The 26,998-nt window shown below is 41.1% G+C and overlaps 1 long non-coding RNA gene across 1 annotated transcript; it reads left to right on the top strand.

The window, feature by feature from the left end:
* The first annotated feature begins 10,125 nt into the window (after nucleotides 1-10,125).
* On the top strand, nucleotides 10,126-24,592 carry LOC142833753 (uncharacterized). Its single transcript, XR_012907443.1, has 3 exons — nucleotides 10,126-10,463; nucleotides 23,532-23,709; nucleotides 24,299-24,592. It is a non-coding gene; the product is annotated as an uncharacterized LOC142833753 (long non-coding RNA).
* The last annotated feature ends 2,406 nt before the right edge of the window (nucleotides 24,593-26,998 follow it).

Below are 26,998 nucleotides of genomic sequence, written 5' to 3'. Positions count from 1 at the left end.
TGTGTGCTATCTTGGTATTGTTAGCTGTTGTGCTGAGCTGATTGTGTCAACTGACACAAACTAGAGTCATCTGAGAGGAGGAAATCCCATGAGAAAGTATTTTCATAAGTGCAGGCTATAGGCAAGCCTGTAAGTATTGTCTTAATCTGTGGTGAATGTGGAAGGCTCCCAGCACACTGTGAGTGGTGCCAGTTCTGGGCTGGTGGTACTGGGTACTATAAGAAAACAGGCTGAGCAGGAAGAGATGAAAAGTACACCAGTAAGCAGCTCCCCTCCATGGCCTCTGCATCAGCTCACCAAACCTTCAGATTCTGCTCTACTAGGGTTCTTGCCGTGACTGCCTTCGGTGATGAACTGTTGTGTGATGGAAGTGTAGGCGAAATAAACCCTTTCCTCCCAAGTTGCTTTTGGTCATGGTGTTTCCTCACAGCAATAGTAACCTTAACTAAGACAGCAGTTGTCATGTATACATGCTGTGACAGAGGTAAAATACAGTAGGAGCTCCTTCTGCTCATTCAGCCAATAGCCTTTAAAATACCAGCCCACTTGAGCATGGTCTCTTAACTATAAATGCAGCTGTAAAGCCTGTGCTCGCTCTTTTGCTTCTGGCTCTCGCTTCTGGCTCTGCTAGACTCTGTTCCTGTTCCCTGTTTGTGTAGAGGACTCTGATCTAGGAAAGTGATCTGTGAGTCTCCCCTAAATAAATAGTGTTTTATTATACATAATTCTGAACTAGTATGGGATTATTTTGTAACTTCTGCCATAATCTGGTGCCACACTTTTTGGGATTGGTCTGCCAGTCGTGTGGCACATTGGGCACTGACTCTCCCGCCCATGGCTCTAGTTGGCCCTCAGACACAGGCTGCTGCTCATTGCTCCCTGACTCATGACCCACATGCTACCTCTCTGTGTGTTGCACACCAGCCCACACACTGCTGCCTGAAATGCCCATGGTGTATACAGTCTGCAACTCACACTGGCAGAAAACTTTGAGTTTTCTTTTTTTTACCCATGGACCCCAACAAGATTAGCTTCAATTAATCAAAGCGGTCCTAGAAAATGGACCTCAGCTGCTTTGGAAGTGTTGCTGGAAAGAAGAGGCAAAAATTTTAGAGCAACAGGGGAAAGCAAAAGGATTTGAGATGTCCCAATATCAAATTTTTAGTGAGGAACATTACTCTGATCCTCAGGAATATTTGGCTCACTACGATGAACACACCTTGTTCTATGCAGTACAGCAGCTTTAAATGCTTGGGACAGGATTCAGGAACTAGGAAAGAGGACTGAGTCATATATTAGGGTTAAACAGAGCCAGAGAGAATCCTTTACTGACTTCGTACAAAGATTAACTAAGGCTATACAATTAGGAGTGACAGACCCTGAAGCTAGATGTACTAATTGAATCCTTGGCTTTTGAAAATGTCAACTTAAAATGTAAGAAGATCCTTGGTTCTTTAAAGGTTAGATCAGCACCCGTAGATGAATGGATCTTGCATACAATGAATGTTGAAACATTTGACTATAGTACTGAAGCTTGGATAGGAGAAGCGATTTCCAGTGGTAAAAGGAGACACCAAAATGCCAAATGTTTTAATTGTGGAAGAATAGGGCATCAAGAAGGGACTGTAGACAAGGAATTCCTAAGAATAATGTCTCCTCAAGGAATGGTAAGGAAAGTAGGACTCAGTCTTCTGGTAGGAGATGTGACAAAGGCTGACAATGAACTAATGAATGTAGGTTGACAAAAGACAGACAAGGCAACCTGATAGCACTGAGAAATTCCTTGGTGGGCCTCTCACACAGTCTCCAGTGTCAAACAAGGTCCAGTCATTCCCAGTCACTGTGGAGAACATGTCTCACCAGGAAAATTAAACAATCCAGTGTCTACTGTAAAAAAAAAAAAAAAAAAAAAAAAACCATACTGTTCTGGATGATGAGATAGACTTGAAAGATGAGTTAAAAACTCCAATAGGAAATAAGAAATGTATATTTTGGCAGACATCTATAAATAATCAAAGACCAAGCTAAGAGTGCATATAAATGACATTGTAATTAAAGGATTACTAGACACAAGTGTGAATGTGATTATCATTACTCCAGAACCTTGGTATCCAGATTGGCCTTTTCAAGAGGCAGATATTTAATTCCTAGGAATTGGAACAACATCTCAAGGAAAACAAGGCATGAGATGGGTTGAATGCATATGGCCAGAAGGACAGAAAAGAAGGCTGAGGCCATTCGTAGCTAGTACTGCAGTGAATTTATGGGGCCATGAACTATTGCAGCAATGGAAAATTCAGGTTAACATTCCTGCAGTCCCCAAAACTCATGTTTCTTGGAAGGATATTATAAAATATTATAAGCAGAGGTCACCAGCCATTCAGGCTGTACAAGAACACAAAGCAACTAGCAAGCTGTCAGAAGTACTAACAGCCTTGTCTTTAAAATGGTTGACTGAGAAGCTCATATGGGTTTTAAAAAATGGCCTTTAATGAAAGACAAACTGCAGGCTTTGGAACAGCTGGTACAGGAGCAATTAGATGCTCAACATATGGAAGAATCAACAAGCCCTTGGAATTCTCCTGTATTTGTTGTTAAAAAGAAATCCAGAAAATGGAGAATGGTGACAGATCTAAGAGCTGTCAACAGGTTATCCAACCTATGGGCCCTTTACAGTCTGGAATTCCTCTGCCTTCTCTATTACCAAAAGGATGGCCTCTTATAGTTATTGATTTAAAGGACTGTTTCTTCACTATACCTTTACAAGAAAAGGATCGAGAAAAATTTGCTTTCACAGTGCCTACTTATAATAATTCTCAGACTACTAGGAAATACCAGCGGACCACCTTCCCACGGGGAATGCTCAATAGTCCCAACCTGTGCCAATACTTTGTAAATCAGCCATCGGAAATAATACACAAGCAATTTCCTAAGTCTATAATTTACCATTACATAGACAACATTTTGTTATATGACTCAAATGCAGATACTTTAGAAAGAATGTTTGAAGAAGTAAAAAATTTAAAAAAAAAAGTTTTGCCTAAATGGGGATTACAAATTTCTCTTGAAAAAATACAAAGAAGAGATTCTGTCAATTACCTACGTTACAAAATAGGTTTAGAGAAAATTAAAACACAAAAGGCACAAATCAGGAGAAACTGATTACAGACTCTTAAAAACTTTCAAAGATTGTTAGGAAATATTTCCAGTCTATGACTGGCTGTTGGGATAATACCTGACCTAATAATTCATTTAAACAAAACCTTAGATGGTGACAAAGACTTAAATAGTCCCAGAGAATTAACAGCTGAAGCAGAAAAAGAATTGATGGTCTATGAAAAGAAATTACAGAAGACACATGTAGATAAAGTGAATCCAAATCTTAATTGTATTCTAGTCATATTGCCTTCCAGAATTTCGCCTATAGCAATTTCAATGCAGAGGGGAGATATTATCTTAGAATGGATCTTTTTACCACATAAACCAAGTAAAAAAATTAAAACTCATGTGGAAAAAAAATCTCTGAATAAATTATAAAAAGAAAACTGAGACTTTGGCAACTAGCAGGTATAGACCCAGCAGAGATTATAGTTCCTTTTACTGCTGATGAAATTAAAAAATTATGGGAAGACAATGAACCATGGCAGAGACCTTGTGCTAATTTCTTGAGAGAAATTAATAGCAATTATTCCAAATGTGATAGAATTAACCTATTAAAGATAACTACTTGGATTCTTTCCTGAAGTGTGCATGATGCACCAATAACTGGAGCCCATACATTTTATACTAATGCAAATAAATCAGGAAAGGCAGGTTACAAATCAGAAGAATTAAGTAAGGTGGAACAAAGCCCTTATAATTCTGTCCAGAAGGCAGAATTATTTGCTATTCTCATGGTACTAAGGGATTTTAAAGAACCTCTCAATATAATTACTGAATCACAATATGCAGAAAGAGTTGTCTTGACTATTAAAACCATTGAATTTGTACCAGATGATACAGAATTGATTGCATTATTCATACAGGTTCAAGATATAATCAGGAATAGGCTTTGTCCCATATACATAACACACATCCAATCCCATACAGGTCTGAGAGGTACTCTAGTTCAAGGTAATGCACAAATTGATCGATTATTGATTGGAAATATGCTGAAGACCTCAAAATTTCATAAGAAACATCATGTCAATAGCAAAGGTTTAAAGAGTTTTCTATTACATTGCAACAAGCTAAGGAGATTATAAAGAGGTGTCCTATTTGCTCTTTCTATAATCAAACACCATTACCAGCAGGAAGTAACCCAAAGGGTACTCAAAGAAATGAGATCTGGCAGATGGATGTGTTTCACTTTACAGAATTTTGAAAATTAGAATATGTACATCACATCATTGACACTTATTCAGGTTTTCAATAAACAATTGCCTTGAGCTTAAAAAAGGCTGATTCAGTAATCACACATTTATTAGAAGTTATGGCCATTATGGGTATACTTACACAAAGAAAGGCAGACAATGGTCTAGCATATGAGTCTAAAAAAACAAAACAATTCTTTTGCTTGTTACAATATAAAGCATATTACAGGTATACCAAAGAATCCTACAGGTCAGGCAGTTATAGAAAGATCAAATCACACTATAAAGGATATGCTAAACAAACAGAAAGGAATGAAAAATACTCCCAGAAATATATTGCATAATGCTTTATTAACCTTGCATTTTCTTAATGGTAACGAGAAAGGAACAGTGGAAGCAGAGAGACGTTGAATAATAGAAAAAACTTCTGAATTAAATCAGCCAGTATATTTCAAGGATGTGCTGACCTTACAATGGAAACCAGAAGATGTGCTATGTTGAGGAAGGGGTTTTGCTCTTGTTTCCATGGGAAAAGAAAAGCTATGGACACAATACAAATAGATAAATATTCAGTTTGAAAAAGAGAGACATCTTGAGAAAGAGAAATGATGGCTCATCCATAGAGGTGACAATCATACAGGTGGTAAGAAAACCTCATAAGGGTTGGGGCAGGGTTCTGTTCTTGTCTTTGCAGGAAAATATTTATCTTCAAAGAATGGTGAGACCTTGGACATCTAGGTGCCTAAAGACAAAAAGATAGCTATCCAGAAAGAGTCAACAAGCAAAGAGAAATATACCTTATGATGCTGTATTATCTGCATGGTAAAATTTGATTATTTGGACACATATACATCTCTAGTTAAAAATCAGAGCTGGCTTTGGAGTTGGACAATGACTATCCTTCTCTAAATCCAAGCACGTTGTTCAAAGAAAAAATTCAGAATTTCTGTCTCATGTCAGGAGCCATCTGGTATGGGACAGGAAGAAGATAGATTTTAAGGAAATATACTTTTCTCCATGCCTATTTTGTTTATATTGTATCTTTCATTGACTATATGTCTATATAAATAATGCTTAAGTTTTCCACAATGAGCAGTAGATTTTCCTGCAGTAATGTTTAAAGCTTCCAGGAAGAAGATGGGACCCCACAACAATGACTCCACCTGGTTGATATAACATCATGATGCTAATAGCACTACTATGAGACCAGTTTTTAGGTACCAGCTGCAGAAATGGTGTATCTTCTTACATTTTGGCCAGAACTACAAATAAGAACTTCAAAACAAATAAACAAAGACCCTATCAACTACTCAGAGACCATCTATAATTATACAAAACAGCAATCTTGAAACTTAGCCATCATTTTACATTTACGGGATCCCATAGAAAAAAGCATTGCCCACATGACAGCAGAAAGCATTTCCAGAAAACAAAGTCCCCTCTCCCAACAAAGTTTGTCTTCATGGTTAGAGATACCATTTAGGGGTTCATTATTACTCACATAGGGCTCGGGGTTGGGGTGGAAATTATATAGGCCTAGAGATCTCAATTTAAAAAAAAGATTGAATGAGATAATAGGTAATTTAATGTGAACTTATTCACACTAATAATAATAATAATGAGTAATAGAGTGATACTTGTGAACTATTATTTATGGACAATTTACACTGGTATAGTTTCTTGTATATTGATACTTCAAATTATATTTGTTAATTCTGTTTACAATATTTGTACACTAATGGAGGTGGGTCTTGTATCTATCTGTTGCTTTCATTGGTTAATTAATAAAGAAACTGCTTGGCCTTTGATAAGACAGAAAATTAGGTAGGCGGAGAAAACAGAACAGAATGCTGGGAGAAAGAAGCCAAGTGAGGTAATCACCATGATTCTCCCACTCCAGACAGACGCAGGTTAAGATCTTTCCTGGTAAGCCAGCTCGTGGTGCTGCTACACAGAATATTAGAAATGGGTTAGATCAATATGTAAGAGCTAGCCAATAAGAGGCTGGAACTAATGGGCCAGGCAGTGTTTAAAAGAATACAGTTTCCACGTAATTGTTTCAGGGCATAAGCTAGCTGGCGGCCAGGAGTCAGATGGCAGGAACGCGGCCCGCAGCTTTTTCAACAGTACACCTATGCAAAGTTATTTTGTCATATTGTATGCATGCATGCTTCTATCTCTGTTTAAGGCAAATTGATACCATTTTAAGATATAGTTATCATATTGCATTATATATTTCTACCTCTGATTAAGCTATTTATACATTGTTTACATTTTGATGTCATTGTCCTCTTTTACTGAACAGTTGTTTAAAGACTTTAATATTCTGATATGAAGTCTTAATCTTTAAGTTATGTAGGTATTAAGTATTATAGGTCTATAGTCATTCATGTTTGTTATCCTTTTAGTCAGACTAACTAGATTCTTTAGATACATAGAGATTTATTCTGCATCGATTGGTAACCTTCAACCACTTTAAAGATCTGTAGTACATGACATTTAAATAACTTAGGATTCTGTTGACGAGAGACACAATTGCTCCTGGCAGCACTGATCTATTCCCGAGAGAGAATTGAGCACCAAAGACACTCCACTAGGAGCTTGTCTTCTTCTTGATACAACTGGCCTTTGGGAAAGAAACTGCCCATGCCTCAACCACTGACAAAATGCATGATGTCTGGACTGGACAAGCAGGATACAAGAAAAAAGACTGTCAAATCTTGCCAAGACAGGGTAAGACAGTTTTTAAAAAATTTCTGCCTCTGAAAATGGTCTGTCAGTTACTCTAGGCCTTAGCCAAAGTTGGTTGCTTCAACATTGCAAATGAGACTATGGGTGATTGCTCAGGCAGCCAGTTATCTCTGCCATATACAGCACATTTTGGAAGCTGCTTGATTGCACTTCCTGCCTACTCAAGTAATATTATTTCCCTTCTCAGGCCTTCAATGGGGTTGAAGATTAGTCGTAGTTACCATCCTCTTATGATCTAGCCAAGCCTTTTCCAATGCAAGACTTAGACTCCTTAGGATAGAATGTTTATTAAAACACTAGGTTATGTTCCTTGCTTAATATTGTTTACGCTGGTTGTAATTCTAATCTTGTACTTGATATCTGTTCCTAGTGTACATAGTTTTGTATTGGGTTTAGAACTCTCTTACTTAAACAAAAGGGGGAAATGCTGTGGGAGCTCCATCAGCTCTTTCAGCCAATAGTCTTTAAGATACCAGCCTTCTTGGGTGTGGTCTCCTATACTATAAATGCATCTGTAAAGCTTGCACAACTCTGGCTTCTTTCTGCTTGACTCTGTTCCTGTTCCCCATTCGTGCAGAGGGCTGTGATCTGTGAGTCTCCCCAAAAAAATAACCCTTTATTATATATAATTCCAAACTAGTGTGGGATTATTTTGTAACTTCCACCATTAAGGCTAAGAGCAAAAACCACTAATCTGTTGCCATTTAGTAAACCAATATTTATTGAAGCACTACTAGGTGCTGACACCACAATAAGTTTATGCTGGTAATTCTAACCTTGACCTGTGGAACAGGCACTCATAACCCTGTACTGCAAACAGAACAAGGAGATGAACAAGCCAAGAGCAGACAGAGGAAGGCCTTGGATCACACTGGGATTCAGACTTTCCTCAGGCCTGCCTTTTAGCTTTCTCTAATACCCACCTCCTGCAGTGAGTCTAGAATTCTTGAAAAACAGCAATGTCATGAAGTCACCTTAGTCTCGACAGCACCTCCATAATCCACAGCACACATTAGGTTCACAGAGAAGTGATCTGGATGAATGAATAAGGTGTGGGGTCCTAGAGTCTTTACTATATCGTTGGAGTCTTAGAAGAGGGGCTTTTGCCCTCAGTTCCAGGTACTCGTTGCTACCCTACTTCTGGGCAAAGTGTGCAGAAGTGGGATTGTCTCAGAGGCACACTGAAACATCCTCAGGTCTAGCAGAATCCAGGTGAGGCCAGTACAAGAGGTGGAGCAGGCATGACCTAAAATGAGCACCGGTTCAATCCTACACAAAATAGGAAGCACGCCAAATTCAGGCATTGGCCCATGTGTACCTAATATGTATGTGTGCTGGGGGGCATGACAACAAGGGTTCCAGGCAATGCATCCACCTGATACCCAAGCTAGGAGATACCCAAGATTCCCCTTTTGTTCTGGAAGGGTGACTGAATTGAACACAACTGAAGCCTCAGCCCCATCCATTTCAATCTTGGTCACCCCTAAACTTGTATTAAATCTCTATGGTCTTCTACACAACACAGGAGCTCACTGTCACCCTCATAACCTCCAGTAGTTCCCAGAATGGGTACCACTTAAAATCACCTGAATAAAGTCTCCCATGTCCATCTTCCACGCCAGAGTACGCTAGGTAGAAGGAAGCAACTTCAGATGAGACTTTTAAGGACCTTATAGGACAGGTATGATGTCGGAGGCTGGAATGTGAATAGAAACAGACACTGAGAGAATGTGTGCAAGCTCCTTCCTGAAGGCTGAGAGGGAATGTGTGAGTTCAGTTAGGGGAATTTGGGAAGGCCTCATAAATATGCATGCATATGAACTGGGCCTTGAAGGTTAAGCAGATGTTTGCCGGCTGGAGAAGGGGCACAGAGCAGCCAGAGTCAAGGGAGCTGCCCTGGAGCATAAATAATACGTGAAGAGAGGGTATCCAGCCACGTGGCTGGATGAGCGGACCAGGCACCGAGTGGGGGAACAAGGCTGGTACAGCCTCACAGAAGGCACGAGTGTGTTTTAGAGTTTTCGGATTTGTGCACATTGCACTCTAAGCAAAGACAACAGGGCCTCTAGCCACCCAGACTCCCAGCGAGTGCCAGGGAAAACGTTTAAGGTATCATTTCACCTGAAGCAAATGTGTCATCCGCGTTTTTATAAACCTTCAAGAAAGAAGAAGAAACAAAAGCTGTTGAAAAGTGAAAATGATTAGAGAAGCGACTTTTCCAGGGAACAAACATGGCCCACGCTGTGCAGAGGGAAGAACAAACAAATTTAGGGACGGTTATGAAGCTGTAAAAATCCCTGTTTATTTCTGAAGAGAGAAATAACGTTGGAGCAAAGCCACCCCACCGAGTCTGTACAACCATAAATCAAGGCTGAGGCGGGGAGGAAGGAGGAGTCAGCCGATAAATTCAAAGGAAAGCAAAGCTGCCTTCCAGCTGTCCCAGGCGGCCTGGGAACCTGTTCTGCTGGGGTTCTGCAGCCCAGGAAGACAACAGCCAAAGTTAGCGTGCCCCTGGGTGTGTTCTCCTGTGTTTGCCCCATCAGAAAGGCTTTGGCTTGGTTGCGATTTAGGAAAGCTAGTCTGAGAGTTTCACTTTTCAAAACGAAGTGGGGGGAAACAGAACAGCGGAGTCTCCCCTTCTCTGGCTGCTTCGCGAAGGGTAGTTTCAGCCCAACAGAAACCCTGAGCAGGCAGTGAGGCATGCTCAGGGCTCGGGAGGGAATTCCCACCCTGTCTGCTCGCCCACCCCAGGCTGCTGGCTTCGGTAAACAGCCTCGGTGGAAAGGTCACCACTGACCTCCGGGCTGAGGGATTTTTCTCGTCTCACACCTCGGGTTTCTGGAGAGAGAGAACGAGATATTGTTTACCGAGAATTTGCTCCACTAGCAAAACTGAGCCCTGAGCTGCCGGCAGCGTTTACAGAGCAAGCACCCTTAGCAGGCCAGGCTTCAGCTCCATGTTGGTGAGCACTTTAGTGACGCCCCCTGCCTCAGACCAGCATGCCTCATTTTCAGTCTTTCAAAGAATGAGGAGAGCAAGTGATTTTACTTCATTGAGTTCTGACCTCTCCTTCACTAGAAGCCACATAAACTCACCCGAACGTCGCATAACCTGTATACCAGCTCTGTATGGTAAACACCGCTGTGTCCTAGGAAGACAAGCAGCTCTGGTAAATAGCTTGCAGCAGCGGTCGGATGTTGCAGTCAGTACGTGGGGGCGGTAGGAGGCAGGAATACCTGCACTATCTCTTAGCCACGGAACTCTGTGGTTTCAGTAGCCAAAACTCTTATCTAAAGGAGCTAAATGGTTCGAGAAGATGGGAGGTGAAAGTTCAGTCGAGGGAATTTGCTTCATTAAGAGGTGAGTAGCCACAATAACAAATTATTCAGTGCCAAGACAGTTACTGGAGAACCAACTTGCCTAGCCAAGAAGTTCTTTACATATGCTAATTCAGAGCTGCCAGAAAAGCACCGTTGAGGAAGGTGGCAACTCCATTTTCTAGATCAGAAAACTGAATTAGGGAGATGGAAATGTCTGAACCGGTCACCTTACTGGAAGAAGCAGAGCAATCTCGCTATTAAAAGTCAATTCTTGTGTGGTATCTGAGCTGTCTGCAGACAATAGAAAGCGTATTTTCTGTTTAAAAAAAAAACTTAAAATAACTGAGTTTTTTTTACTAAATCAGATGCCATCCTAACAGATGTCCAGGTTTTCTTGAGATTAAAGCAAAATTAATCACCTGTACCTTTGTGTATGTTTGTGGGTGTGGCATGTACATGTTCACGGGAGTGTGTGCACTTGTACATGCATGAGTTTACCTATATGCATAGCTACCTACATGGTAAGAAGGTAGATAGACTTTCTTGGCATTTGACATGTCCGCTGGCCCTAGTCAGGACTGAAGTTCCCCCATCCACTTGTAGGCATTACTCTCTAGGCTCTACATACGTGGAAAGGGGCTATCACACATTGTATCATGTTTTCAAAGGGCCCCTCCTATCAGCCCTGTCAAAGGTCACTTCCTCAACAGCATCATGTGATTGAGATTAAGGATAACCATTGCCAGCATGGCGTATGCTGCTCTGACATACAAGCTGTTTTCACAGTCATTTTTGTTGTTCTCAGGAAAATGGTGTGCCTGAAATAACAGTGATGTCTCCAGCGGTTTGTTGGGGGGGGTTGTTTGTTTTGTCTTTTGTTTTTGTTTTTGGGGTGGTTCTTTTTTTGTCTGTTTGTTTGTTTGAGATAGGGTCTCACTATATAGCTCTGACTGTCCCAGAACTCACTCTGTAGATTAAGCTGACCTCAGACTCACAGAGATCTATCTGCCTGTCTTCTGAGTGCTGGGATTAAAGGTTGAGGGACTGCCTCCATCAGATTGGCCTGTCCCCCCACCTTGGATGGTCCTGGAGTCTACACCAGAGCAGGCTGAGCAAGCTGTGGAGAATGTGGCAGAGAGCAGCAGTCCTTCGTTCCCTCAACTGTGGTTCCTGTCTCCAGACCCCTGCTTCTGAGTTTTTGATGATATCTCGTATCAACTGGACATGTAGGACCCACAGAAAAGTGACTGCTAAACTTGCCAAATCATTCAGGATTCCTCCTTCACGGAAGAAACTGCCAGCCATTCTGCTGGACACAGAAGAAAGCAACAGATGAACTTTGCCAGTACAAGGCAGAACAGATCCCCAAATTTCCTGCTTCACTGAAAAGTCTGCCAGATACTATGGGCCTGTAGGCTGAAGAAGAATTTCCCAATGTTTCAAAAGAACTTTGGGTAACTGTCTAGGCAACAAGACGTTTCTGTTAGTTCTAGAGTGTTTGAAGTTTCTTTTAGTGCTCTTCCTGTTTACTTAGGTAATATTATATTCTTCTGGGGTTTTTGATGTAGTTGAAAACTGCATAGTTTTCCTTAGTAATGATAGAAGATAAATTAGATATAAAACCTCACAAAGATAGGATAGATGATAGAGTATTTAATTTTGCCTAATACAAATAGAATAAATGTTATAATAATTCTTGCTTGATAACTGTTTTGTTATATGTAATTTTACTATGTTAAAGTTAAAACCTTTATTTAGACAGAAAAGGGGAGATTATGTGGGATGTCCTTCTGTATGCTGTGAATATGTGTTGCTTTTATTGGTTGATGAATAAAGCTGCTTTGGCCAATGAACAGGTAAAATATAGCGAGGCAGGAGGTACAAACAAAGATACACAGAGAGAGAGAGAGACAGCAAAGTCATGAAGACTCCATGTAGCTGCCAGGGTAGCTGGATATGAGGTAAGAAATCATGAGCCTCATGGTAAAATATGAACTAATAAAAATGGGTTCATTTATAGTTTAGAGCTATCCAGTAAGAAGCCTAAGCCAATGGCCAGACAGCTGTAACTGATATCAAGCCTCTGGTTATTTGGGAACAGGTGGGCAGAGAGAAACTGGCCCAGGGGGACCAGAGAGACAGAGAATACTTCTAGCTATACACTTCCATATTCACAGGCATTTATCTTTGGGAAGCCTACTCCCATGTTCACGGGTATGCTTTATCCTTCCTCTGAGTGCTCTCATTCTCTTGACCCTTGTGCTTAAGCCTATAGGAATATAATTTTATGGAAAACCTTTAAAATCAGCACACTATGGATTAGATGTTGTAATGAAATCTTTAAACACAATTTCTTTTAGTTGATTATCCCACACAGCTCTTCCCCATGCCTTTGTCTCCATTCTGCTTTCATATTACCATATCTCCCATGATCTGTCCTTTGCTTCATCTCCTTTTAGCCTTTCTTGGTTTCATTTCTAGTTTGGGTGAGAGTTGGCCACATTAACTCCCATTTATTTAAGTTACAATCTAGGATTTGTATATGAGAGAAAATATACTTTTTTTTTTGTCTCTCTAAGTTAGGGCCATCTCACTCAATATAATATTAGCCAAGCCCATCGATTTCCCTGAGAACTTCAGAATTCCGTATTTCTTTAGAGCGAAGTAAACTTACTTCGTGTGTTTTCACTTTGTGTGTTATTCATTCGTGGGTGGGCATATATTGTTCAGTTTGCTTGCTGTTGTGAATTGAGCACTAACAAACCCAGATGTGTGAAGCATCTCTACCATCGAACGTGGAGGCCTTTAGATGTCAAATGGTATTTCTATGTTTAATATTTTGAGAAATTTCCACAAAAATTTCTATAATGGCTGGAGTAGTTCACACCACCACCATCAGGTAGACCCTCGTTTTTCCCCACAGTCTTGCTAGCACTAATTGTCAGTCTACCTGATGCTAGCCATTCTGACTAGAGAGAAATGGTATCTCAAACATGTATTAATCCATATTTCCCTGGTGGCTAGGTATAAATTTACTGACGAAGTCTATTAGGCATTTAAGGGAGATTTAGGATCAACACTTCTCTTAAAGAGAAGGAACACTACCAAATTCATTCTTTGAAGCCAGTACTTCCTGATACCAAAACCAGAGAATACAAATAAAAAAGAAAATGACGAATCAAAAGTCAAGACTTTTCTTATCGAATATGGATACAAAAATTCTCAAGAAAATACTCACACATCAAATTTGTGAACATATTAAGAATGTATGTCAAGACCAAATGGGTTTTATTCCAGAGATGCAAGGTTGTTCCAATGTACACAAAGATATAATACATCATTATAAATAAACTTAAGTATGAAAATCAAATGATCATCTTCATAGACATGGAAAAGGCACTTGACAAAAATCAATATACTTTCATAATAAAAGCCCTGGAAAAATTAGAACCAGATGGACCATACATCAAAATAATAAGGGCCATATATGACAGACCTATAGCCAACATTATATTAAACAGAGGAAAAACTGACAGCATTTCTGCTCAAGTCCAGAACAAGACAAGGATGCCTTTCTTACTCAGTATAATATTTAAAGCCTTAGAACAATAAGACATGAGAAAGACATAAAAGATGTAAAATTAAAAAGGAAAAAAATCAATTATCTTATTTTCACACATTAATTACACTTAAAAGGTCCCATAGAACTCACCAGAAATCTCTTAAGTCTAATAAACAATTTCAGTAGAATTGCAAAACACAAAATCAGTAGCTTTTATCTATACAAATAATGAATTCACAAAGAAAGAAATTAAGAAAACTATCTCATTCACAGTAGCTGAAGGAAAAAGAGGCTTCCTCTGGTAGCAGATAGGAGCAGGTGCAGAGTGCCCACGACAGCCTGATATTATCCGAGAAAGAGCCACTCCTCTTGGAGGACTGGAGGAGTCACAGGGGCTGGAGGACACCAGGAGAACACATCCCACCAAACCAACTATGAAGGACTCACATGGACTCACAGAGCCTGAAATGGCAAGCATGGGTCCTTCTGGACCAGGTCCTCTGCTTGTATGTTATGGCTCTTAGCTTGGTGTACTTATGAGACTCTGAATAGTGGAAGCAAGTGTATCTTTGACCCTTTTGGCTGCTCCTGAGACTCTTTTCCTCCTATTAGGTTGCCTTGTCCAGTCTTGATATGAGGGATTTTGTCTTATCTTCCTGCATCTTGTTTAGTCCTGTTTGACTGTGGTCTCTTGGAAGCCTGGTCTTTTCTGAAGAGGAAATAGAGGGGCAGTGGATCTGGGGAAGAGAAGAAGGAGTACTGGGAAAAGTGAAGGGAGGGGAAACTGTGGTTGGTATGTACTATATAAGAGAGGAATCTACTTTCAATAACAACAACAAAAGGGGGGGCATTACCTAGGAATAAACCTAACCAAAGCAGTGAGAAATCTCTACTCGTAGACATTGAAGAAGGAAACCAAAGAAGATATTAGATGGTGAAAAGACTTTCTATGCTCCTAGATCGACAAAATACATATTGTAGAAAGAGTTGTATTTACCAAAAGCAACCTGTTTGTTCAGTGTAACTCCTGTCAAAACTGCAATGCCATTCTACATAGAACTAGCTAGAAAAATAAAACAGTTCAAGAATTCATAAGGGAATGCAAATGACCACAAATAGTCAAAAACATCAACGGAGAAAGAACACTAGAGGGGATAACAATACCTGACCTTAAAATAAACTACAAAATACACTGTAGTGACAAAGCAACTTGGTACAAGCGCAACAAAAGACACACGTGCCATTTGAAACTTTGATGAAATTTAGAAATGGTAGACACTATGCTTCAATATCTTCATCTCTAAGTAGCTAGTAATGGCATTTACCTCATAGGTATTTCCTTCAGCCTTAACCAACTCTATGCAAATCACTTAGAAAGATGCCTGTCAGGCTAACGTTTTTTACCACCATATTATGGAACGTAGTACACTATACAGTAACTCGAGGTCCACCATTGATTCTGTGACCAACTCGAGGGTAGTGTTTACATGTTCAACACACATTAGATAGTCAATAAATGATTGGTGTATATGGAGAACTGAGAAGTCAGGTCCAAAAATTTCAAAACCCCTCCAGAGCTAGAGGAGTTGCTCTGCGGCTGGGTGACTTCCCTGCAGGACTATTTAGGTGTGTCTGCACCACTGGGAGCAACCAACCAGTTTCTAATTTAATTATGTGATTAGAGAAATAGCTCCTCCACCCTTCACACTTCCCCACCCTCTTTAGAAACCAGTAATGAGAACCTGAATTTTTGCCACAGCCCAGCTTTCTCTGAAGAGGATGCACACTGCCCCCCTGGCTCAGCAAGATCACTATCAGACTAAGCAAAGAATGGTGGGTGTGGTCTTGAGAATCCTAGTGGGTCCTGGACTGACTCTGAGGCCCAGGAGCAGGTTCCTGACTGGAGGGGTCCATGGCAGGCCTGACTCAGTTCCCAACTCCAGTGCCCATCCTCCTAGGCTCACTCACTATTCCTCCCTCTTAGGGGGGGGTGGGCAATCAAGTGCAAAGGCCTATAAGGCCTCCAGGGTGTGTTTTCACACCCCTGTCCGAAACTGTGCCCCTCAGCTGCCCTACTGAGGCAAATGGGCCTCTGGGGAACAAGTCCTTCCCTTTTCCTTGTGGAAGATTTGCTGAGGCTTCCCCGCCTATCCAGCCTTCTCCTTTTTCATTTCCCAGCTATTTGACTTAGCAAATAAATTTTAAATTTTTATATTAAGTTTTAGTTTTTTTAATTACATGCTAGCATGTTAGTTAGTTAGTTGTGGTAAAATACACTTGACATAGAAGTTGCTATTTTACCCAGGATCAACTAACTATGGTGCCCAGTGGCATGAGGTGACCTCACATGGCGTAAACCATCTCCATCATCCATCCACAGACCTCTTTTCATCTTCAAACCTGAAGAATCACACTCAGCCAGCAATAATTCTCTACCGTTTTCCCATTCTAGCTCTTTCTAAGCACTACTCTTTCTGTTTCTGTGGTTCATTGTTCTAGGTACTTCATACAAGTTTTCTGTCAACCTGACTGACTTATTTCACTTGAGCATAGTGGTCTCATGGTTCATCATTGTAGCACGTGGCAGAATTCCCTGCCCTTTTAAGGCTGACTATCACTCCACTACATGTTGGCCGAGCATCTTACATATTTATCTGCTCAGTGGACACTTGAGTTGCTCCTACCCATCATGACTAACACTGCTACAAGCATGGGCAGACAAATCACAGATCTGTTGGTCCTGACTCCAATTCTATTGGATACACAAGCAGAAGTGGACTTTCTGGATCATATAGGGTAATTATAATTTTTCAATAATTTCCATGTTGTTTTGTACAGAAGCCAGCACTATTTCATTGTCCCAACATTAGTGCATAAGAATTTCAGGTTTCACCAATACTTATTTCCGTTCCTCTCCTTCTTTTTCTCCTTTCCTTTCCCTTTCTTTCTTTCTTTCTTCCTTTCTTTCTCTTCTTTCCTTCTGTCGTTTTTGTTGAAATAGGAGTGGCGGGGCTGCATCCCTGGCACCCCTGCCGCCTGCACAGCTAGCTTTAGCTTATGCCCCAAAATAATTACATGGAAACTGTATTCTTTTAAACACCGCTTGGCCCATTTCTATCTAGCCTCTTCTAGGCTAGCTCTCGCACCTGGACTAGCCCATTTCTAATAATCTGCTGTAGCCCACCAGCTGGCTTACCAGGAATCATCTTAACCTCCATCTGTCTGGAGTGGGAGAATCATGGTGACTCTCAGACTCAGCTTCTTTCTCCCAGCCTTCCATTCTGTTTACTCCACCCACCTAAGGGTGGGCCTATCAAATGGGCCTAGCAGTTTCTTTATTGCTTAACGAATGAAATCAACAGATTGATATATGACACTCCCACATCACTTTTTTTCATCTTTTCTGACAGTAACTATGATAATTAATCTTCACTGTCAGTGTGGTTGGATTTGGAATCACCCAGGAGACATACCTCTGGACACGTCTGTGAAGCTGTCTCCTAAAAGCTTTAACTAAGCGAGAAGAGAAACCCCACCGTGAATGTGGATGGCAACACCCCATAGAGTGGGGTTCCCAACCAAATAAAAAGGGGAAACAGATGAAACTAGCTGAGCATCAACACCCCCTCACTCTACTGTCTGCTGCCAGGCTGGGAAAGCAAAATGACTAGCTGCCTCATGTTTCCGCCCCAATACATTCCCTGTCATGAACCTAAAGATTAAACCCTTCCTCCCGCTAAGTTGCTTTTTGCCGGGCATTCTGTTACAGCAACGAGGCAAGAGCTAATTCAGTGGCCATCCTAAAAGACATGCCACAGGATACTGTTGTGGTTTCTAACAAGCAATTTTGGTGTGCGGACTCTTACCAGATCTAAAGAAGAAGATAGTCGGGGTATGTAAATAAACTCTTGTCCCTTTCTGCCAGGAAGGGAGAAAAAAAAATCAACCTGAAGCGAGCGAAAGCCCTGTTCCTATCACTTCTTTCTTTCCTCACCTCCTTTCCAAGGCGGATATAACTAACCAGTGAAGGGACCAAGAGTGATGGGGTTCCCTGGGGTTCCCTGACTTGTCTCATGGTTGGAGGGCTGATATTCATGTATGGCTCAACCGAAAACATGTTTGGAGACATAGGTAGACTCTTTTCTCGGTCACTGCTGTTCTCAGACTTGTTTTTGCCTTTGTTTTTAACAACTGAGCCAAAGAATGTATTAAATAACTTTGCGTTATTTAATGAAAAATCTGGAAAGTGATGACACGCCATCTAATATCACTATCCTTGCTTGCATGAAATGAAAACTCAGCCACGCCCCTTGGAAACACACAATAAGGGAGAAAAGTGATTCGATAGAATGAGCCAAGCTATAGGAAAAGCTGGTTGGTTTTTTTTTTATAATCTCAAACCATGGCTAGTGTTTAGCCTGCAGATGTTAACCCATCTAACCCCACAAGTCCTCAGGTAGGGGCTGGCCATGAATTTGCCTTCATAAACCACTGTACAGATCTTGCCATGTCTAGAAGCAGATCTGAGTGTCCTCTAAGGGTTAGCCAGCCCGTCCTGTAGTGTCAAGGCCACAGGAAGCATTACTAAAGCCCCTCTTCTAGAGATCTCATCACCCCCTCTGATTTCTCTCCTTTTCTCACTACTGGTTCTGGTCCCATTTTCCAGAGAAAACGGAAAGCTTCTATACAACAAATATCACCATAAAAAAAAAAACATATGATTTGGGACCAGCCTGTGAAGTCTGTGTCCTAGCCCCTCCCTCACTGGCTTTCTGATTGACAATACGTTGTTGAACTTCCTGAGCTTCAGTTTATCTGTACATAAGGGGCGGGCAGACCTCATCACTGGCCGTGTAAAGTCAATTATTCTGCTAGAAGTTGCGCCTGAGCCCTGCCAAGCCACAGAAAGTGTGCTGGAATTGCTAGAGAGAGTCATCTGCACAAAGCCCCCCACCCCTGGGACCTGGACTCCTTCCCCCTTTGCCTAGGCCTCATGCCATAAAATCCTAGCAAGCTTTAATCATAGTATTCATGCCTTTTAAGTAAAGAGTATATTTTTGACATAAAATGCTGACCGTATAGGAAAGTATCAAGGGTAAAATAATGCATGATCATGTACTTCCCTTCTGTCCTTAGACCTTACTTTTGTGTCGTGTTTGAGTCACAGTTTTAAAAAGAATTTAAGCGTTACGATTTAGAGTCATTTTAATGTTCCCTACTCCCTTGAAAGCATATGTGGTATCTGTAAGTAATATGAGATAATTTGCAAAGTATTAAACTTTGTGGCCATGATATCATACTGTATTCAGGATAGCTCTGCAGTCTATTCACTGAGTATGGGTATCTTTCTTCATTCAATGTTCTATCTTTGAGCTTTGCTCATGCAGAAATACATATACAGGCTTCTGTAGACCCTTTGTCAGCCTAGGGGACTCTTTATTTTCAGTTTGCTGAGTCTGTCAATGATGAGTATGGTCTTTTCTGTGTCTATGAATGTGTTACTTTTCCGTAGCTGGTTGATATGGCGGATTACATTTGCGATTTTCAGTAACGAGTTGCACTTGTGTTCTTCATGTTACCTTCAGTTGATTGTGAGAAATTAATTTTTCTATTGGTCTGTATTTGATTTACGGATACATTTGTTTCATTTTGTTGTATGCTCTGGGTATTGGGATAATGCCGACGACATAAAATGTATTGAAGATGCCCTAGTCTCTACCTTGTCTCCTTTGCTAGACAAAGATTTCCTGAAACACAGCCATTCCCATTCGTTTGTATTTTGTCTGTAGCTGTTTTTATATTACAATGACACAGTCTAAAATACTGTCTGTGTCTTGTCTTTACCGAAAAGGCACATCAGAGCCTGATCCTGCTTCGTGTTCCTCATCTTAGTTACCTGGCCTTTTCTAGGCAATTGTTTATTTCTGTTATTAGGTCTTTCAGATATAAGATTTCCAGTGTGTGTGTGTGTGTGTGTGTGTGTGTGTGTGTGTGTACATTCCCATATAAACATGTGAATGAAGATACACAGGCATTGAGTCAGGACAACTTCAGGCACCAGCCATTGCCTTCTATGTTCTCAAAGTCCAGTCTCTTCCTTGCTTATTCCATGCTAGCTAGCCCCCAGCCTCCAGGATCTTCCTCTTTCTACCACCCATCCTCATGCTTGAGAGAGCAAGGATTACAGACCCTCACGCTATGCATCCAGCTTTTTGTGGGTTCTGGAAATTCAATCTCAGGCCTTTATGTTTAGGTCACAAGTGTTTTTACACACCTGAGCCATCCCGCCGCTCCTATTACAACACAACCCCGCCTCTGTTTTTTAAATAGCTTCTATTTCTTAACTGATAACTCCTGTTTTTTTCCCTTGGTCAGAAATACATCTTTCCTTCTCTAAGTTACTCTCAGGTGTCTGTCAAGGGAATAAGAAATGTAAATAACTCGGTGTTTTTGTGTCAGGAGATGAAAGCATCATGGCCTTCTGCTCTCCTTTGCTCTTCACAAGAAATTAATCCCCCTCTCCCATTTATCTTTCTACTTCCATCTACCCCATACTAACCATCAAGACCACTGGGCTTGTTTCTTCAGGCCTACCGGCCCAATGGCAGGAACACCACTGCTGCCACCACCATATCTAAACTCACCTGCCCAATCCCCTATAGAGGACTTACAAGAACAAAAGTCTTGCTATGCACCTGGGTTTCCCTTTACCCACAAGGCCAAATGTCAGCTACTCCACAGGACAGAGATAAAAATAGAGCCTGCCAGGCCTGCCCACAGCTGTAGCTGCTGCTTCCTCTAGCTGTGGGTTCTGTTCACACCTGTACTCAGAGACATCACCGGGTTGTCTCTCCCAGGGTGCTGGGCATCTTCACACCCCGCCTTCCTCTCACTTTTGTGTTTGAAATAGCCGGTGGTAACCCCTTCTCGGTCCTACTCTGGAGCGCTATTTCTAAGATTTCAAGGTGAAATAGGAGGCTCCGTCTGAAGATTCATAGCTACTGTGAACCAACACCTGCACCTCTGTTAAGGACTCAGTTCTCCCATTGACCTCATTTTACAGGCAGTAAACGCTCAGAAATACAGAGTGACTTTCTTAATACATGGGTAGCAAACAGCAGAAGCAGGATTTGAGCTCAGGGGCTTGACAGCCCAGCTGCTGAGCCACAGTCCGTCCTGGTTTTGAAGACAATGCTACAGTCTGGGCTGTGTCACATTCTGGCTTTGTGACCCTGAGCTAAGTCCCTCTTCATTCTGAGTCTCCATTTCATCTTTGTAAAAGAAGGTGGCAGGAGACGATGGATTCTCCTTGTGAGAATACATGGACACCCTCTGATGTGTCCACAAGGCCGAACCCTGGCTCTCTGACAAGCATCCCCAAGTCAGAACACTGACGATCCTTTCTCCTCTCACGAGCATTTTTACACCAGTCTCCAGACGAGCACACACCTCTGCCAGGTGTGATGTCTGGACTTATTCCTGGCTTCTCCATCTCATCCTGGACCCAAAAACCCATTAGGAGAAGCGAGATGACAAATCCAAACATGATTTTCTCATGGAATCACACTCAATTCGCTTCTTTCCTGATGGACCACAAGTCAGTCCATGTCCGACTCTTCATCACAATGTCCCTGTATATCCAATAGGAAGAGTGGTGTAAGGAGACAGAGGCCCCTTCCATGCCTAACCCGTTCTACAGTGGGGCATTGCCCGAGGGAGAGCTAGTTGGTAAAAGCGAGCCATCAAACAAAGCCCCATTCTCCAGGGAGACCCTGCCCTAAGTAAATTCGGGGTGCCCATTTTGGAATCACTGGCTATTTTCCCAAGTTCAAAGGCAGACTCTGATGCAAGTTCCCCAAAAAGCAGGGTCTTATCTTTGAGGAGAGAAGGAGAGGGGAAAATAATAGCCATGTGAGGACCTTCTGCTGAGTGCAGAAGCTTGGTGCTCTTCAGCGTAGCCCACCCTCCTCTGTTAAGTGTGCTCATAAGCATTGATCCTAACCTCTCTGGGTGCAGAGTTGTTCCAGATTTTATTGCTGTTCTCGAAACTTGAATGCTGGCCCTGACGGGGAGCTCACTGCTTTCCAGATGCATGCATGTTACAATCTAACACCCACTAAGCACCTGCAGCTTCCAGTGTCCTCCAAGCTTTGCCATCCCAGCAGCCTCTCTCCATAGTGTTTCTCGGCCCTTTCAGTCACCTATGAAAGGCAGTTCACATCTCCATCGCTGTTGCTAAAACAACCCCCATAGAAAGTTCTCTGTGACTACCCAACTCTATGAGGCCAGAGCATTTCCATTCCCCGAGCTCCGTTCATATGGGAATACTAAACAACTTTATGTTTTACCAATTGGTCACCTTGACTTGACTCCAGTTTCTCAGGAGCAAGGACTGTCCCTCTTAACGTTTGTGCCTCTAGCCCCTCAGCCCGGTCGGGTACCATGGGAAAAGTCATGGCTAGAGAGGTTGGAGCAAAGATGCCCTAGACTATGGAGCTTAGGAAGAACCACCAGAAGTGTAGCCATAATCGGAGCTCCCAGCAGTTCTCAACCAGTGGGTCGCAGCCCTTTTCAGAGAGTCAAATGGACCCTTTCAACAGCGGTCACTTAAGGCAATGGGTTGCTTGCCCACATGTCCACTTAAGGCTCTTCCCACAATCACAAACAGTGTTGGCCATAACTCCAGCAGTCACCTGGCTTGTTTTCTAGAACACCTACAAATGGATCTGTGTGGAGGGCCTGGGTTGCTCGTCTCAATTTGTGACAACTCAGAAGAGACAACCAAACCACAGAGCCCCGTAGCTCTATCTTGTTCAGCGTCTGTGTCTTCCCAGTCCTTCTCTAGTCCCCTGCCTCTCGACAGGTGGCTCTCAAGAGCATTTGCCTATGACCTGTCCACAGGCAAGTACCTGCACTGAGTCTGCTCCTCAGACGTAAGACAACTGGTTCCATGCATAGCTCTGCCCCAGGGTCTGGGTCACCTGAAAGCTAGCTGGCCATGAGACTCCTCGCTGAGGTTGGAAGGGAACTGAGAGCATATGGCACATAGGAGTGAGACACAAGGACTGCATTCTTGGGTTGAGTATAGTAAAAGAAAAGGTAACCATAGCTGCAGGGCTTCAGGGTATCAGATATTGGAGAGATGAAGGGAAGGAAGGAAGGAATGAAGGAAGGAAGGAAGGAAGGAAGGAAGGAAGGAAGGAAGGAAGGAAGGACAAAACTATTGAATAAGATGACTACTGAAATAATAAATAAATAAATAAATAAATAAATAAATAAATAAATAAAACCAGTCCCCACTAGTTTCAGATTAAATGTGGAAGTCAGAGGGCCTCCTTGGCAGAACTGATTTCCTGCAAGGAGACAAGGAAAAGCTGCAGACTGAGCCTCGAACTTGCTCATCAGGGTATCAGAATTTAGAGAATTAGAGATCAGATCAGATTCTTTGGCTTTATGGGGTAAATCTAGCCAAATATGACCATTCGCTGAGTTTTTTCAATTATTCTTCCTTTCTCTTTCCCACTTTGCGTATTTTACTTATTGTAGGCATGCAGCGTGATCTGCATGATCCCTACGGTCATCCTACTGCTGTGTCTCAGGGGGCCTCACTAGCTGTTAAATATGAGGCCAAAGAACACTCTCTCCACTTTCCAACATCTGTTCCTGCTCTCCTCCTGCACCTTCGGAACCTGTTTCCAACACACTCTTGGCTTCTGTCACTCAGGTTGGTGAAGTCCTTTGCTTCTTTAGGGTCTAGCCCCTTCCTTGGAAGCCCAGCAAATCCTTGACAGGTTATGTTGCATTTGGTCTCATGACTTAAGGGAGATGTAGCAATGTTCTTTGCCAGGTTGAGCTTCCCTCATCATCTTTAAACAAGATGAAAGAGTTATCCTGAAACAGGGAAGATCAGCTTCTGCTGCCAGGAGAAACAGACAGAACCAGATCAAGATTGGTAGGTTCTCAAATTCTCATATCTTCAAACCCAATGTCCTCTCCCCACACCTCTCAAGCAGGGTCTTAGCCTTAGCGATGCCATGGTGGAAATTCTTTAATCTCTAATTCTCTAAATTCTGATACCCTGATGAGCAAGTTCGAGGCTCAGTCTGCAGCTTTTCCTTGTCTCCTTGCAGGAAATCAGTTCTTGGCGTGCTGCCAAGGAGGCCCTCTGACTTCCACATTTAGTAAAGATGCTCTGAACATACCTGGAGCATAAGGGACAATGCTGAGCTTGTAACATAGCTAGTCCTGGTCCATAAAACTATGTGTGGAATACTGTGATTGCCGAGTAGTGATTCTGATTTCTAAAAACACAGGACCCAGATGGATACATCTCAATGGACACAACTCTTCTAAAATGTCAGTGGAAGACTCCAGATATCCACCAATCAAGGAAGAAAAATAGAGGTACGTGGAGTCACACAGACCTGGATTTAAGTCTGGATATGATGTAATTTCTCTTAGAGCCTGTAAGAACTTGGGAAAATGTTCTAAGATCTTTGGGTGCTAATTAGCTCACCCGTAAAACTCAGATGGTGATATGCTCTCCATTTACATTAAGGTGAGGCACAAACAAAATGCCTAGTTCAGTAAATGAATTGAAAATGCTCCAAAAATAACTTTCTTCTCACATGTTTCTGTTAGGCTCAGCCAACTCCTTTATATGAAGAAAAATAAGAAAAGGTGTCTTCCTCTTTCTCCCTGCATTTGTTCTTTCTCTGGATTATTTACTGGGCAGAGCTGGAGCATCTGTTCCAAGCCACTCATCTTCCCCAATGGCTCTTAAAGACTTGACTGTTTTCGCATGCTCTCTGCAGCCATCTGGGGTGAGGAGCTGCTCCTTTAGGGGATGTAGAAGATCATAACTTTGGTTCTGACATTGCTAAGCGTGCTAGAGCCACTGCAGCATCTCTGGAATAGGCTTTTATCTTTAGGACATGATAGATGGTCTCGGAGAATTGACCCTCGTAGGGATGCCTGAACAACACACCCCAAATTAAATAGGAAAGAAGGCATTGATGTTGTTGAGAAACACAATGGTGATCTCCTCCAGGAAATCATCAAGCAGTACATTATGTTTTCTGTGTCAGACACAGACACTGGGCAGTGTGTCAGGGAGATATAAAATTATATCTAACAAACCAAACCAAACAAAACAAAAAAACCCAGAAGCATTATTTCTGGCTGAAGAGAGAAATGAGCTTAGCAGAGAGACTGTGGAAAGATGTGCAAAGGCATGATTATTAAAACACAAAGTACCATTCAGAACACAAACAACAGCACCAAAATTCAACAGAATGATTATAGCAACACACATATTGTAATAATAACTGTAAATATAAATGGACTCAAATCTCCAATAAAAAGACACAGACTGTCCAAATAGATCAAGAAACAAAATCTAGCTGTTGATGAGAAACACATCTTAGTTTTATATAGGCACTGCCTTAAAGCAAAAGGATGAACAAAATTTCTGCAGTCCAATGGGACCAGGAAGTAAACAGGTGTTGTTATTTTAATATCTGACAAAACAGAGACGATGCTAAAACTAATCACAATATACAAAGAAGCACGCTTCATTTTACAAAAGGAGACATGAACCAAGAAGACAATACTATCCTAAACATTTATGCACCGAACTCTGAAACACCTAATTTCATTTAAAAAGTACTTTTGAATTTAATACACAGATTAACATCAATCCATTTATTGTGTATGGTTTCAGTCCCTTACTTTCTCTAACAGAAAGGTCATCTGAACAAAAGTAAACAGAAAAGCATCAAAATTAATTGACATCATATATCAAATTAACTTAGCGGCTATGTATAGAACATTCCACCCAAACTCTGAACAGACATTCTACTTAGCATTAAAAAAAAAAACTTTTCTAAAATTGAACACATCCTGGGACATAAAACAAATATTTACAAATTCAAAAACAATGAAATAACCCCCTATGTTCTATCTGATTACAATGCTATACAATTAAAGTTGACAGAGGGAAAATCTCTTGTTAATACTCAAGTCATAGCAACTAAGCAACTCATTACTCATTAACGAATGGATCAAAGAAGAAAGCAAGAAAGAAATTTAAAAAAAACTGAAACTAAATGAAAATGAAACCGCAATACAATTAAAACTCTAAGACACACTGAAAGAAGTCCTACGAGGGAAACTTATAGCGCTAAGTGCTATAAGTTTCTAAAAGAAATAGAAAGAACACAAACAAATGGCTAAATGATACAAGTCAAAGAGCAAAAAAAACAAAAAACAAAAATAAAAACCAAGAACAAACCAAATCCAAACCCAATCAATGGAAATAAATAATAAAAAACAACAGATATCAATGAAATAGAAACAAAAAATAATACAAAGAATCCATGACTATAAGACCTGACTCTTCGATAAAATTAAACAATACTGACAAATTGTTGACCCAACTAATCCTAAGAAATAGAGGAACCAAATTAACAGAATTAGAAATGAACAGAGTAACATTACAACAGACTCTAAAAAAAATTCAGAATATTTTAATGGAATATTTTAAAAGCCTGTACTCTATTAAGCTGGAAAGCCTAAAAGAAATGGATGAGTTTCTAAATTCAGCTAAACCACCAAAATTAAACCCAGAATAAGTCAACAACATAAATAGATTCATAACAAATGAGGAGATTAAAATAGTAATAAAAATCCTTCCAGCCTAAAAACATGCCCTGAGCCAGATGAATTCATAACAGAAGTATACCAGATTTTCAATGATTTACAGTCAATATTTTTTCCTAAATTATTCCAGCAAAGTGGAATAGAAGGCATGCTCCCAAAGTCTTCCTATGAAACCAGTATCACTCTAACACCAAAACCAGGTAAAGACACAACAAAAAAGAAAGAAGAAGGAAATTAGACCGTGTCTGTCATCTTGGACAAAAACTAACTCCAAATGGATCAAAGACCTAAACATGAAACCTGAACCACTGAAATTACTAGGAAAACAAAAACAAATAAACAAACAAAAACCA

The sequence above is a fragment of the Microtus pennsylvanicus genome, chromosome 13, assembly GCF_037038515.1.
Source record: "Microtus pennsylvanicus isolate mMicPen1 chromosome 13, mMicPen1.hap1, whole genome shotgun sequence".
NCBI classification, from domain to species: Eukaryota; Metazoa; Chordata; class Mammalia; order Rodentia; family Cricetidae; genus Microtus; species Microtus pennsylvanicus.
Note: the sequence above shows the minus strand (reverse complement) of the source record. Positions and strands in the feature narration are given on the sequence as shown.